This window comes from Lissotriton helveticus, chromosome 6, assembly GCF_964261635.1.
Source record: "Lissotriton helveticus chromosome 6, aLisHel1.1, whole genome shotgun sequence".
NCBI lineage: Eukaryota > Metazoa > Chordata > Amphibia > Caudata > Salamandridae > Lissotriton > Lissotriton helveticus.
In genome coordinates this window covers 2,043,941,414-2,043,957,271 of record NC_136067.1, presented here as the reverse complement: position 1 = coordinate 2,043,957,271, position 15,858 = coordinate 2,043,941,414, and the positions used below count along the sequence as shown (strand labels likewise).

The following is a 15,858-nucleotide window of genomic DNA, read 5'->3' as shown; positions in this document are numbered from 1 at the left end:
TGGTGAATGACACAGTAACAGACCAATGAATGGATGGAGAGGGCTAGTCGAAAGCCCGAAAGCATAATCTATATAAATAATAATGTAAATGTTTGTTTGTTCAAAATCGTAAATCTCCGAAACTTCTTCACCGATTGCTTCGAAATTTTGACACAACGTTGGATTCGATTAAGCGTGTGTTTATATATACACCACGTTGGATTTGGATACGCACGTGTCGGATATGCTCGTGTTTTTAATCGAAAGGGCGAACAGACCCTACCGATTTGGTTGCTGCGCAACAACTACAAGGGACGCGTAGAGAGAATAGTCTACATATATTAGGATGGACAGTTGGTGTCAGGATGGTGGACCGGGAAGTAGGTGGAGGGAGGAGGGAGGAGTTGGTTCACTTTGCAACATTAGCGCGTGTTTATATATACACAACGTTGGATTCCAATACGCGCATGTCCAATACGCGCATGTTTTTAATCAAAAGCCGAACAGACCCTATAGATTTGGTTGCTGCGCAACAACTACAAGTGAGGCATGGAGACAATAGTCTACATATATTAGGATGGACAGTTGGTGTCAGGATGGAAAACCGGGAAGTGGGTGTAGGAGTTGGTTCACTTTGCAACATTAAGAAGGGACGCATAGAGACAATAGTCTACATATATTAGGATGGACAGTTGGTGTCAGGATAGCAGACCGGGTAGTGGGTGGAGGGAGGGGGAGGAGCTGGTTCACTTTGCAACATTAGCGTGTGTTTAAATTTACACAAAGTTGGATTCGAATACACGCGTGTTTTTAAGCGAAAGGCCGAACAGACCCTATCGATTTGCTTGCTTCGCAACAACTACAAGGAACGCATAGAGACAATAGTCACAAAAACATATTGTATACCCACAAGCATTGTGAAATTAAACAGAAACCAGCCGCGGCCGCGTAGCGTGCACGGCATCGCATTTTGCGATGCAAGGCGCGCTACAAAATTCGTTTTATTAATTAAATTGTATACTTACCTGCATTTATCCATATGTTGGTTTTTAGCACCCCCCACCCTGCCCCTCCCCTCCCCGCCTTCCTGCAACACCATAACTCCCTCCACGGGCCGCGGCTGACAGAAACGTGCGCTTACTCTTTTCTTTCTCTTCCATTTAACCAGACTGAGCCTCAGCAACGCATGGCCGGGTACAGTAGTATACATATAATTTAAGAAAATGAAAATGCCTTGGCTAATCACAGACCTAAAAACGGGTCCTGCATATTTAGAGCAAACTATTCGGAAGTGAATGATTCTCAAATTAGATAGAAACACCAAGCTATATTAAAAAAGATTACAGAGTATATGATATAACATTATTTTTTCATCTATCAGCTCCTGACCTAAAAAAACAAACACAAAAAAAAACAATCTCTTCCACAGGGTATGCAAATTTACTTCGGGGCGTGCCAAGCAGAATGCCCACTGAATTCCAACATGTCCACTCAAATCTTATGTTGTAAGTGTAAAAAACCCAATAAAAATAAATTTTAAAAATAAATTTAAAAAAAAGTTCCTATGTTCTAGACCATAGAGCGGGTGAGATGTGACTTTGTTGCAGCACTCGACGAGGCACGCGCTCACGTTGAGCTCGACTGCCAGGAGCCGGAAGAGTCCACGTCATCCAGTAAAAGGGGGTGACGATTGTTACTTATTTTCCTACTTTTGCGCTATTTTCTGCAACTATCCCACGTAGACTGTAAAGCTTTGTGTGTAAATAAAACGACTGAATGACTGAAGTTTAAGAAGCCTTGCATGCGCATTTTTGATTCCGTAAGGCAGATGTCCTCTAAATCCGCTCCCCCCTTGCTGGTTGAGTTTGCCCTTCTCCAGCCGTTTGTCCGTTCCCAACGCTCAAACGGTCGGCTGAGGAGTTCTGTCAGGTAGGTGTGTGGTATATACGAGGAGTTCCGTCACTGTATATTTCATTTATCTGAGATAATATTCTTGGTGTGCATCATACTTCTAATGGGAATATTTGCGATCAGAATTTAGTGAGTGTTTTCCCTCTGTTTCTTTTGTAGACATGGGCCGCATATTTTAATGAAACCCCTGGCCCCCTCACTGATTTTTTTTATCTCGGATTATTTTATTTGCACGTGCATGATTTCCTCTGAGGTGAAAGTCCTATGTCGGCATTTCTACTGACTGTGACGTTGTATTTACAGTTACCATGACTAAGAACGTTTTGTTAATTCTCGAATTTTTGAAGGATGTATCAGATTGATAAGAACGTGCAGTGACATGCATGCACGAGTTGCATCCTAGTGCAAATGAAGAGCCACTGAAGTGACATGCTTGCACGAGTTGCATCATAGTGCAAATGAAGAGCCACTGAAGTGACATGCTTGCACGAGTTGCATCCTAGTGCAAATGAAGAGCCACTGAAGTGACATGCTTGCACGAGTTGCATCATAGTGCAAATGAAGAGCCACTGAAGTGATATACATGCACGAGTTGCATCATAGTGCAAATGAAGAGCCACTGAAGTGACATGCATGCACGAGTTGCATCATAGTGCAAATGAAGAGCCACTGAAGTGACATGCATGCACGAGTTGCATCCTAGTGCAAATGAAGAGCCACTGAAGTGATATACATGCACGAGTTGCATCATAGTGCAAATGAAGAGCCACTGAAGTGACATGCTTGCACGAGTTGCATCATAGTGCAAATGAAGAGCCACTGAAGTGACATGCATGCACGAGTTGCATCATAGTGCAAATGAAGAGCCACTGAAGTGACATGCATGCACGAGTTGCATCCTAGTGCAAATGAAGAGCCACTGAGACGCTTCCTCAAATACCAAGAGACGTGATAATCCTATCTGTTGTGAACAGTTATCTCCAAAACAAATCTATAAAGACGTGCAGCAGTGCACGAAATGGTAATTCTGTCTTGTAATGATCTCGCTTCAGACACCACAGATACTTATATGGCTGCAAATAGGTAATTTAGTATTGCATGTTCTCTTTGGTAGTTCAGAAAAGAAGAACCAGGCATTTGGAGACCATGGTAAGAAGCACGCTTGCAGTTACCATCTCAATCATATTGCATTCACATAAATCACTCAGAAAGCCTTCATGCACTCGCCTGCTTTCTGACCAGCCTTCTAAGGCCAGGCACACATTCTGGCGTCCAGTGGTGGGATTTCTACACCAGGAAAACAATTCAGCGGAAACTGTGACACTACACCCTCTCGTAACATAAACAAAAATATGTAATTCCAAATTAATACGAGTCTTTCAGGTGGACTGATAGGTCTATGAGGTCAAGATGAAGAGAACATGGAAGCACAGGATACAAGAGTGAATAAGGGAATGAAGTTGAGAAGAATGTAAAGAGGGGAATGACTGGGTTATGTGATTTCTTTACCTTTGATTCATTATCAATCACAAAAGTGCCTGTGTCTTCACCAGGTTCATCAGAATTCCAGGAGTCACTGGCACATTCTTCCTTCTCAGATGATTAACTGATTGATGGCATTCAGAAAACACTTTCAATTTGAAGACGTCCTGGCAAAGACAGCCATCAAGCCAGGCAGCGACCATAGCCTCTTTAATGCATGCAATCATTTAGGGTTGGGGAGGTCATAGTTCACATCGCCTTTCCTGTTACCCTTGGCTTTACCTGCACTAGTCGGCATGGAAACAGATCATATGTTTAAGCTCTTCATCACTCATTGGCATATAATGTAATTTTTTTGCATCCCGCACTCTTGTCTGATGGTTCTCTCAAAGAAGTGGTTTGGCAGGAGGTTGCAGAATTTACATCTTGCACTTTCTTCAAGACATTAACTCTGTAGGATACACCCCGATGGTGTTGTATGAAGTGTCATGGATAGTGTCTTAAAGTCTAGCAGAGAACAACATAAATTAAAAAATTGGTGGTTTTGGCTATCTTTAGTATTTTCTTGAGAGTAGTTACAGAACGTTCCACAATATTGGCTTGTAGCCATAACAGTGAATTTTTAATGCTTAAAAATCACATAGGGAACAAATTCCTTGAATTATTTTCCATGCAAAAGAGGTCTATTATCCAGTTTGACTAAAGAAGGAATGCCAAACCTGGCAAATATTTAGTTCAGTGCAGGAATTACAACATCAGTGGCTTGACTAAGGACAGCTATTACTTCTGTAAAGCAAGACCATTTATTCATTACCACTGGTAAATTTTGTTCTGTGTCAACGGGACCAAAAAGTCAATTGCAACATATTTCCGACACATTTTTGGGCAGCCGGGTCAACTGAAGGGGCTCTGCTAATGGATCTTTTACCAGAACCTGGTATACATGTATTCTCCATCAATCTTCTCTACTAGCGAGTCGAGAAGAGGGCACTAAACTTTGTCCCCCCAGAAAATGTTTAGTAGCAACAATTTCTTGATGACCCTCTTGGGCCAAATCAAACACTGGTCTTTGTAGGCAAATAGGTATCCCCAGATGAGTGCCGCGAAGCAGCAGCCCAAAGTAGTGTTTGCCAGTTCAGTGTGGGTGTTCCTGAAAGTTAAATTTAGAAAGCCTGCTTTTGAACATTTTGTGGGTGTGCTCCAGATCTCTGAGTGGTCAGGAGATCAGCTACTGCTCGAAGAGTGGGGTAATCTCTCCACATATGAAAATGACTTTCCTTTTCAGGACACCAGGCTCATCCTGTTAGATTATGTAGCGTGGATATTCAACAACCAGTGGCCTTGTCAGTTGATGCAAGTGGAAATTTGAATTCCGGTCTTTCACTGTTTGATGACTAATGCTGAATTTGTAGACCAGCAGGTACAGACCTCCTCTTTTGCTGCTGAAAGGCATTTTTGTTTTGGGGATTCCAGGTAGAGAGACCAGTGTGCTTGATGGTCAGTGACCCTGAAAAAAGGCTTGCCTACACAAATAGGAGAACATTTCCACAGGCCCATACAACAGCCGACTTTCCTTCTCTGCTTGCAAATAGCTTTTTCCAGGACTAGTGAGGCTGCCACTAGCATAGGTCACAAATGCAAAACTGTATTTAGAGTTCTATTCTGGTTCCATTTTATGATGGTAGCCTTAAATCTAAGTTTGAGAAGACTTTTGCTCCATTGAGCTGTGCATCAAATCATGGATACAAGGGGCAAGATGTCTTTCATTACAATCTTCTCAAGCTGAATGGCGAGAAGACGGAGGTCCTTGTCCTAGGACAGAAGCCTAACCTTTGGACTTCGAGACACTGGCCAGCAAACCTAGGTCCCCTTCCTGTACCAGTGGAGCAGGTACGAAATTTGGGCGTTGCCATTGACAGGGGCCTGACAATGCAATGTCAAGTCAGTAAAGTATCAGCCATATGTTTCACCATTATACGTTGGGTTAGAAAGATCCTGTGGATGTTGCCTGATGACACAAGGAGGACGGTGGTGAATGCCTTGGTCACCTCCCGGTTGGACTATGGCAACATACTCTACCTGCGGGTGGCCAAGGCTGTCACCCGATGCCTCCAGCTAGTTCAAAATGCTGCAGCGCGTCTTCTCAGCGGTTGCCGCAAAACGACCACATATCCAGCCGCCTCCGTGATCTTCACTGGTTGAAGGTGGAAAACTGGGTGAAGTTTAAGGCTCTCACCTACATGCACAAGATCAGGCACAAGGTGGCACCTAGTTACTTACAGACCCTAGTAAAATCCTATTCACCTTCCCGTTCTCTCCGCTCTTCCTCCCAATGCCTCTTCTCACTTCCTAGGATCAAGCTCTCCAGAATGGGAGGTAGCTCCTTTTCTTATTTAGGGCCCAAGTTATGGAACTCTCTTCCTTTGGCTATTCGGTCTGAGGACAGCCTTATTTGTTTTCGTAAAGCATTCAAGACCTGGCTTTTTGACCTATAACTATTTGGCCAACCATCCCTTGTTAGCTGCAGTATTTTAGCGCCGGGAGACCCTTATGGGTAGCTGTCGCGCTCTACAAGCCTAAATATTAAAATAATAAATAAATTTCACACTGAATTGCAAGGTTTGGACATTGCATGTCCACGCAGATCTGATTTTTTTCTTCTTCTCAAACTAATATTTGGGCACAAGAACAATTGGAGGTACCAGGGGGTGGGGCCATCAGGGGGGCTTTATGACTTGAAGCTTCCGCAAATTGTCAAGTTCATCTTCTACCTGTTTCTGAATGTTGAATGGTTTCCCTACCAATTCATTGATATGTAGATGTTTCAGTCGGTTTTTGAGTTTCCTCGACCTTGAAAGAGTTCATGAAGCATCTGAATAGCGTCTATGATCTCTTCTTCTTTAGAGAACGTAGCAAGAAGCTGTCACAGTACCTGCAGTAGACTCGTGCAAATTTCAGACTGAAAACTGAGAAGACACCTAGTGCCAGCTGCCGCCTCCACCAACCACATAAACATCGGCATCAAAAGCGTGTGACCGGTGAGAGAGTTTCAGATGAAATGGGCCTAAGCACCTGAGGGACTTCTTTGAGCTGTAGACTTGGATGCATACATTTGGGGTCTTTAACAGGGCTGGGTTTGCAAGAATCTCAAAAGCGGCATCAATCATTACATTATTCGTCCCATCATTGGCTTCTATGAATACCTTGAATTTTCAATGTCCATTACAAGTTCAGAAAGATCATTGTCATCAGTTAAAATGCTATCCTTACGGAGCAAATCCCGACTGTGCTTGACTTCTTCCTCAGTGGACAAATCCACTGGTGAGGGTTTACTGGGCCACTGTTTCCCTGATACCATGGAGTCCCCTTGAAAAAGTGTTTCTCCCTGGTATCGGCATAACCTAGACTCACAAGCCTTGAAAGGAATCTGATGGTGGCCTTTGCATTCAGATTAACTTCAGCAGAAACTTTGAAAATGGCTTGACTTTCCAAATTAATGGCTTGCACTTTGAGCTGCAGGACAAACACCGGTCTGAGGCAGTCGGTAGGAACAAAGGTAGCATAGTCCTCCTTTGGTCATTGTTTTAGAAGCATAGATTATTTATGTTCACTATCTCTTGAATTCTAGTCTGATACTTATTTCTGTTTATTATGTTTGCTTCACATACAGCAGTGCGGGATGTACAGGCCATGGACAAGATGTCTGAGTTTGCAAGACTTTTATAGCAGTTTTTTTAGTGAGAAACAGAGTCAAGTCCAGCATTATTTGCGAGTGGAATCTTTCCTCGCAGCTGTAGTTTTCAAAATAGCAACGCTGAATACATCAGGCGCATGGCAAACAAGCCTCTCGCTTCACCTGAGTTGTGCATGATAAAGTGAAACAATTAACTTTCAAGTCGACTTTCTGTGAGCTTTGTGGAAGAGTCTCTTTCGATTTCCTCAAGTTGAAATATAATATTTCTTATGTGAGGGGTGTTGCAGCGTATACAGAGGCAGGCAGAGCAGTCTTCTGTCAGTTTCGATGCCCTGATGTGCCTCCAAATAGATACTAAACCCACTTGCACCAGGGTGGCCCAAGAGTGTGGATGGTGGTCAGGGTAAAGATCAGAGGGTCACACAGAGGCAGCAGACAACTGCACAGGATGGACTGCAGGTCAGACGCCAACAATTAATGACCTGACTATCTCAGTCTTTGCTTCAAGTTTCTCTCTCTTTTCTTTAATACATTTTTATTGGGGTACCAAACATGAAAAAACAACATAGACATTACCATTCAAGAAGAAAAGACCGGGGGAAAAAAATACATTTCTTTTTCACACTCATGGTTAGTACCCCCAATATGTTCCACAAATTTTCACCCTCCCACCCCAGACGGATCCATCCTTAATTATATTCAAGGAAGAACAAAAAAGGAAAAAAACACAAAAGGAGCTATACTGACATAGTGCACTAAAACAAATAAATGAAGCACATAAGAAAGAAAACAGTCATATAAATAAGTATATCTGTACCTAACAGTTAAGCCAATTAGACATAGGGAACCATAGCTTCTCTCCCCTCTCTCTGGCCCGTCTACCTCTACTCCTCAGTACAGCCATCTCCCAGTTGTATACATACGTTAATTTACTGAGCCAAACATATTCTGTCGGAGGAGTGACATCTAACCATACTGTGGCTATGCATATACGATACACGGCCATAGCTAAAAACACAAATCTCTTATTATTTTCTTCCATCCCTTGCTCGGAAACCCCCAACATAACAATCCGTGGGGTTAGTGTCACTGTAAAACCCAACATTACCCTTAGTCTACACTCAATTTGGGATAATAATAAAGAACGTTTCGAGCATGTAGCAAACATATGCGTACTATCAGCAGCTAACTCTCCACAGCGCGGGTAATAAATACCAGTAAGACCTCCCCACCTATGTATTCGGGCGGGGGTGACATATAAATTACACCAGGTTTTAAAGCATTGTATTTGTAAATTCGCAGATATACATGTCGTTTGACTATAGAATAAAGAATCTTCACAGTCCCCCTGGCCTGCCTGTAACTGTGATTGCCATCGGTCAAAGTGCTTAGATAAATCATCCCCCATTCCTGCAATAATAAGTTTATAAACATTGGCTGTTTATGGGACCCTATTTTTACTGAGTATTTCTAACAGAGGGAATTGTACCCGGTTATGGCATTTTTTTATCTATAACAACCCTAATTTGTAAATATTTGAAAAAGTCCGGATTGCCCATCCCGAACCGATCTTTAAGAATATCAAAGGGAATTATGCAGTCCCCCGCTAAAAAATCCCCGATACTATAAATCCCTTTCTCCTGCCACCTACGAAAATAGCCATCATTAAAGACGTCAGAGCTAAGGAGGGTATTACTGGAGAGAGGGGAATACCGATGCACCCGGGGAATTCCCATCTTTTTCCTGATTGAGACCCACACTTTATATACACTGAGTAAAACCTTAAACTTGACCCTCTTGAAATAAGCATAGTCAATATGCCGTAACAAGAGGCCCCCGGCCTTGACCCCACACAAAAGTTGAAAAATTGAGCATCCACCCTCCTCTAGACTGTGCCCGGTAATCAATTCCGCTGAATATTTCAGCGTGGTGGCCCAGTAATACGCCTGAAGATTAAGAACGGACCATCCCCCCTGTCTCGAGGCAAGGTCATAAAACGTAGAGCCCTTCTTGGGCGCTGCCCCGCCCAAATAAACCAGGAGATAAGTTGGTCAAATTTCCGAAACCAATCTTTGCTAAATTCGAGAGGGATAGCCCTAAAATAATACAAAATTTGGGGCAAAAACATCATTTTAATGACATTTGCGCGGCCCATCAGTGTTAGATGTAAGCTGTTCATTCTCTTAGAGTCCGTTTTAATTTTCCCTGAAAGAGGCCCAAGATTTATATCAACAATCGTGGCTGGGTCAGAGCTAATCTCAACCCCAAGATACCTGGCATGGGGGGGCTATCCGTAAATCGACCATATCCACCTTCGGATTTACCACGATTAGAGTTTTTCCCTCATTCATATGATATCCAGAGACTTCCCCAAATCTAGCTGTGATAGCTCCTAGCGCAGCCAGAGTCTCCAATGGAGCGGGAGTCACTATTGCTAAATCATCAGCATACCCTAGAATTTTTACCTCCCCTCCTGGAGCTGAAACAGATTGAATTACCTGACTTGCTTGAATCAATCTTATTAACCACTTGGATGCTAAGGCCCTGGAAAGATTTACAACCACTTTCCATTGAAATCAATGGAAACTCCATGACGAGTTACCCTTGTCATTAGCACTGAAGGGGTTAAGGGGTCTATATAAACTGCAAATAGAAAGGGAGAGCAGGGGCAGCCTTGCCTGGTACCCCGCTCTATCCTAATCTCCCCAGAATAGCTGCGTTTTAAAGCTATCTTGGCAAGTGGCTCTATATACATGCCTTTTATTGCCCAGATATACCCCTCACCTATACCATAGTGCTTCATTACCGCCCATAAAAAAGGCCAGGAGACCCTATCAAAAGATTTTTCAGCATCCAATAGAAATAATGCCATAGGGTCCTAGTCGAATAAGGTTATAACTCTCCGAATATGATCTATGGTTTCTCGCCCTGGCACAAAGCTGTGTTGATTGTATGAGACAATTTTTTTAATAACTGAAGCTAGTCTATTAGCAAAGATCTTAGAGTACATTTTAACATCATTATTAATTAGGGTAATCGGGCGATATGCCCCTAAATCTGTTGGAGACTTACCTTTCTTTAAAAAAAACACAATTTTGGCATATCTCCATGAATCAGGTGGAGATTCACCAGCCTGAATCAAACTAAACAGTTCAAGGAGAATTGGAGCAAGCTGTATAGAGAATTTTTTTAAGCTCTCCGGGCAAAAAAATCAAGGCCCACCGCTTTCCCAGATGGAATCGACTCCACGGCCTTAACAACCTCAGCTAAAGTGATGGGTGCTTCAAGCATACCAATGTCTGAGGAGGCCAAAGGTTCAATTGAGACTTGATTTAAAAATCCCGCTATCTCATCTTGCAAAGTTACATTGTCCATCTTATTCTCGGTATATAATTTCTGATAAAATTTCTCAAAAGCTAAAAGTATAGCATCAGAGTCTTTTACAAATCCAATATCCGGGTTATTAATCCCCAGAATTTGAGTCTGAGCATCCTTTTCCCTTATACGTAAAGCAAGGGTATGGCCAGTTTTCTCATTGCTCTCATACATTTGAGTATGCCACGCGACATACCTAGCTGCTGCCTTATTAGCGGAAATCTCAACTATAGCAGCTTTAGAGATTGCAATTCGAGTTTGAGCGCCATCAATGTCACCCTTATCCAGGATCACCTGGCCCAGATTTGACTCAGCGCTGCTCAATGGGGCATAAAGCCTCTTAATTTTATCCTTCTCTTGTCTTTGAGCCTGCCAGCCAAACTGTGTCGTCTCGCAGCGCACCCCAGCTTTAAGTGCATCCCAAACCGTTTGGGGACTAGTGCTCCCCTGATTTTCTAGGAAAAACCTGGTGATCCATACAGCCATCCGTTCAACATATTGATTATCACTCAGTAACGTATGGTTAAAAGTCCAACTAGATCTATTATGGACATCTTTGAGTGACAATTCCAAGGCCAACGGGTTATGATCAGACATAACCTTAGGGTATTTTTGAATGTCGCACCCCGCCACCAGATTTTGTGAAATAAAAAAATAATCTAACCTGAAGTGCGTCTGTTGCGGGGCTGAATAATAAGTAAACCCATCTTGCCCACTTCTTATTGCGGCCCACACATCCACCAATCCGTGAGACTCCCTCATATGAAATAAAGAGCTAAAAACCTTGGGTTTGCGACCCTTGTAGCCAGTTATAGGTAAATTCTGAATAGCCCAACCCAGATTGATATTAATAATCCACTTGGATGCTAATGACAAGGGTAACTCGTCATGGAGTGCCCATTCATTTCAATGGAAATATACAGTAAATTGCGAGATAGCCTTAGCACCCAAGTGGTTAAGATCACCACAAACGATCAATGGAAGTGGCCACCCCACCAGTTCAATATTCAGCCAATCATACACCTCAGTTGTGTCTAATACCGGGCCATAGATAGAACAATGAGTAAACAGATTGTTATGTATAACACATTGAGCTATGGCCCATCTCCCATATCTGTCTGACATTGTTCGTGGAAAATTGGCCATCCCTCTTCGAGCCAAAATGGCAACCCCCCTTGTCTTAGTTTCCTGTTTAGTAGAAGTCACCAGGGTCTCATGAAGACATATTATATTGGCCCGGAGAATTCGAATATCCTCTTTGACACTACCCCACTTGGCCGGATCATTCAAACCAAAAATGTTAATCGTGGCTATACGGAGACCCCCCCATCGGTTATCTGTTAGGTACCAGCAATATTTCAAACAAAACCCCCCTGAGAAAAACACATAAATTCTGATAGCTCCTTTAACCATACCAATTACCTCACCTCCCTCGACCTGGTTCCGCCCACCCCCACCCCGGAACCCCCCCCCCAACACTTCGGCAAAAAAGGTCACCAGACCCTTGTGATGCCTCCCACATAATGCGCCCCGGTTGCTCCCTGTCCCAAAAAAACAAAAGGAATAGAAACAAGCATTTGCAATGCATAAGGTCTCGCATTAGGAAAGTTTGAGCTATTGGTATTGTAAATGACACATTTTTTATACATGTGTTGGTTTTGAAAATAGCAAAAATAATAGCTTTGTCATTTACAATGCCAATAGTTATAACTTGTGACACCTATAGCATTTGTAATGCAATATGTGTTGTATTCACGTGACTTAGATGTATTGATATTACAAATAACAATGGCTTTGAATTTTTTTAATAATTAATACTTAAATAAAAGTTATTGTAATTTATAATGGCAATAGCTTAAACTTTTGTAAATAACTTTTGTGAAGAATATGTTCAGTGTATTTTATTGTGACGAAAATCCAAGAACAGAAGTGAAATACTAACCTCTTTTTGTGAGATTTGTAATAAAGCTTGAAACATTGAGAGATCATATTTGACCCAGTTGTTGGTAAATGGTTGCACAGATTGATGCTGTGGTGGGGCTGAGAGATGTTGTGGTGGCGACTAGTGATGCTGTTGCATTCAATGATCCTGTGGTAGCGCATAGTGATGTTGTTGTGCCCCTTAGTGATGCTGTGGTGATGCGATAGATAGAGTGAGTGGGATAGATAGATAGAGAGAGGGCGATAGATAGATAGAGGGAGGGCGATAGATAGAGGGCGATAGAGAGATTGAGTGAGCGAGATAGAAAGATAGACAGATAGAGTGAGGGCGATTAGATAGATAGACTGAGGCCGATAGATCGATAGACAGATAGACAGAGTGAGGCCGATAGATCGATAGACAGATAGACAGAGTGAGGGCGATAGATCGATACACAGATAGAGTGAGGGCGATAGATCGATAGACAGATAGAGTGAGGGCGATAGATCGATAGACAGATAGAGTGAGGGCGATAGATCGATAGACAGATAGAGTGAGGGCGATAGATAGATAGTTGTGTGTGTGGTTGTGGTTATGTGTGCATGGTTGTGTGTGTGTGGTTGTGTGTGTGTGGTTGTGTGTGTTATGCTTTGTTTTTCTGTTTTGTTATGCTATGTTTTGTTGTGTTTGGTATGCTATGTTTTGCTAGGCTATGCTATGTTTTGTTATGTTATGCTATGTTTTGTTATGTTATGCTATGTTTTGTTATGCTATGCAATGTTTTGTTTTGCTATTCTATGCTTTGTTTTGTTATGCTATGCAATGTTTTGTTTTGCTATTCTATGCTTTGTTTTGTTATGCTATGCTATGTTTTTTTGATATCCTATGCTTTGTTTTGTTATGCTATGCAATGCTTTGTTGTGTTTGTTATGCTATGCTTTGTTATGCTATGCTATGTTGTGTTGTGTTTTGCTATGCTATGCTTTGTTTTGCTATGCTATGTTGTGTTGTGTTTTGCTATGCTATGCTTTGTTTTGCTATACTTTGTTATGCTATGTTTTGTTATGCTGTTTTGTTATGCTATGTTTTGTTATGCTATGCTATGTTTTGTTGTGTTTGTTATGCTATGTTTTGCTATGCTATTATAGGTTTTGTTATGCCATGTTTTGCTATGCCATGTTTTGTTATGCCATGTTTTGTTATGCCATGTTTTGCTATGCCATGTTTTGTTATGCCATGTTTTGTTATGCCATGTTTTGTTTTGCTATCCTATGCTTTGTTTTGTTTTGCTATGCTCTGTTTAGTTTTGCTATCCTATGCTATGTTGTGTTTTGTTATGCTATGCTATGTTGTGTTTTGTTATGCTATGCTATGTTGTGTTTTGTTATGCTATGTTGTGTTTTGTTATGCTATGCTATGTTGTGTTTTGTTTTGTTATGCTATGCTATGTTTTGTTATGCTATGCTATGTTTTGTTATGCTATGCTATGTTTTGTTGTGTTTTGTTATGCTATGTTTTGTTATGCTATGTTTTGTTATGCTATTTTTTGTTATGCTATTTTTTGTTATGCTATTTTTTGTTATGCTATGTTTTGTTATGCTATGTTTTGTTGTGCTTTGTTACGCTATGCTTGGTTATGCTGTGCTTGGTTGTGCTGGGCTTGGTTGTGCTGGGCTTGGTTGTGCTGGGCTTGGTTGTGCTGGGCTTGGTTGTGCTGGGCTTGGTTGTGCTGGGCTTGGTTGTGCTGGGCTTGGTTGTGCCGTGCTTGGTTGTGCCGTGCTTGGTTGTGCCGGGCTTGGTTGTGCCGGGCTTGGTTGTGCCGGGCTTGGTTGTGCCGGGCTTGGTTGTGCCGGGCTTGGTTGTGCCGGGCTTGGTTGTGCTGTGCTTGGTTGTGCTGTGCTTGGTTGTGCTGTGCTTGGTTGTGTTGTGCTGTGTTTTGCTGTGCTGTGTTTTGCTGTGCTGTGCTGTGCTTTGCTGTGCTGTGTTTTGCTGTGCTGTGTTGTGCTGTGTTTTGTTGTGCTGTGTTTTGTTGTGCTGTGCTGTGTTTTGCTGTGCTGTGTTGTGCTGTGCTTTGCTGTGCTGTGTTTTGCTGTGCTGTGTTGTGCTGTGCTGTGTTGTGCTGTGTTTTGTTTTGCTGTGCTGTGTTTTGCTGTGCTGTGTTTTGCTGTGCTGTGTTTTGCTGTGCTGTGCTGTGCTGTGCTTTGCTCTGCTGTGCTGTTTTGCTGTGCTGTGCTTTGCTGTGCTGTGCTGTGCTTTGCTCTGCTGTGCTGTGCTGTTTTGCTGTGCTGTGTTTTGCTGTGCTGCTGTGTTTTGCTGTGCTGCTGTGTTTTGCTGTGTTTTGCTGTGCTGTGCTGTGTTTTGCTGTGCTGTGTTTTGCTGTGCTGTGTTTTGCTGTGTTTTGCTGTGCTGTGTTTTGCTGTGCTGTGTTTTGCTGTGCTGTGTTTTGCTGTGCTGTGCTGTGTTTTGCTGTGCTGTGCTGTGTTTTGCTGTGCTGTGCTGTGTTTTGCTGTGCTGTGTTTTGCTGTGCTGTGCTGTGCTTTGCTGTGCTGTGCTTTGCTGTGCTTTGCTGTGCTTTGCTATGCTGTGCTGTGCTTTGTTTTGCTGTGTTGTGTTTTGCTGTGCTTTGCTGTGCTGTGTTGTGCTGTGTTGTGCTGTGCTGTGCTGTGCTGTGTTTTGCTGTGCTGTGCTTTGCTGTGCTGTGCTTTGCTGTGTTTTGCTGTGCTTTGCTGTCCTGTGCTGTGTTTTGCTGTGTTGTGCTGTGTTGTGTTGTGTTTTGCTGTGCTGTGTTGTGTTGTGCTGTGCTGTGTTTTGCTGTGCTGTGCTGTGTTTTGCTGTGCTGTGCTGTGTTTTGCTGTGCTGTGCTGTGTTTTGCTGTGCTGTGTTTTGCTGTGTTGTGTTGTGTTTTGCTGTGCGGTGTGTGTTGTGCTGTGCTGTGTTTTGCTGTGCTGTGCTGTGTTTTGCTGTGCTGTGTTTTGCTGTGCTGTGTTTTGCTGTGCTGTGTTTTGCTGTGCTGTGTTGTGTTTTGCTGTGCTGTGTTGTGTTTTGCTGTGCTGTGTTGTGTTTTGCTGTGCTGTGTTGTGTTTTGCTGTGCTGTGTTGTGTTGTGTTTTGCTGTGTTGTGTTTTGCTGTGCTGTGTTGTGTTTTGCTGTGCTGTGTTTTGCTGTGCTGTGCTGTGTTTTGCTGTGCTGGTAAGGGCATGTGAGGGTGTGTGTGTGAGGGGGTGTGAAGGTGAGGGTGTGAGGGTGAGGAGGTGTGTGAGGGGTGAGGGGGTGAGGGCGTGAGGGTTGTGTTGTGTTTTGCTGTGCTGTGTTTTGTTGTGCTGTGCGGTGTTTTGCTGTGCTGTGTTGTGTTGTGCTGTGTTTTGCTGTGCTGTGTTGTGTTTTGCTGTGCTGTGCTGTGTTTTGCTGTGCTGTGCTGTGTTTTGCTGTGCTGTGCTGTGTTGTGTTTTGCTGTGCTGTGCTGTGTTGTGTTGTGTTTTGCTGTGCTGTGTTGTGTT

General features: G+C 42.8%; 1 protein-coding gene across 3 annotated transcripts in view; it reads left to right on the top strand.

Moving 5' to 3' along the window:
* Positions 1-1,851: 1,851 nt before the first annotated feature.
* LOC144763976 (uncharacterized) overlaps positions 1,852-15,858 on the top strand; it is a 32,598-nt gene continuing 18,591 nt past the window's right edge. For 2 of the 3 annotated variants that reach the window (XM_078650075.1, XM_078650074.1), the window contains exon 1: positions 6,281-6,410. The gene's annotated coding sequence lies outside the window, so the exon portion shown is untranslated. Of the gene's footprint in view, positions 1,909-6,280; positions 6,411-15,858 lie in introns of those variants that run through there. The other variant, XM_078650073.1, reaches the window with a different exon arrangement.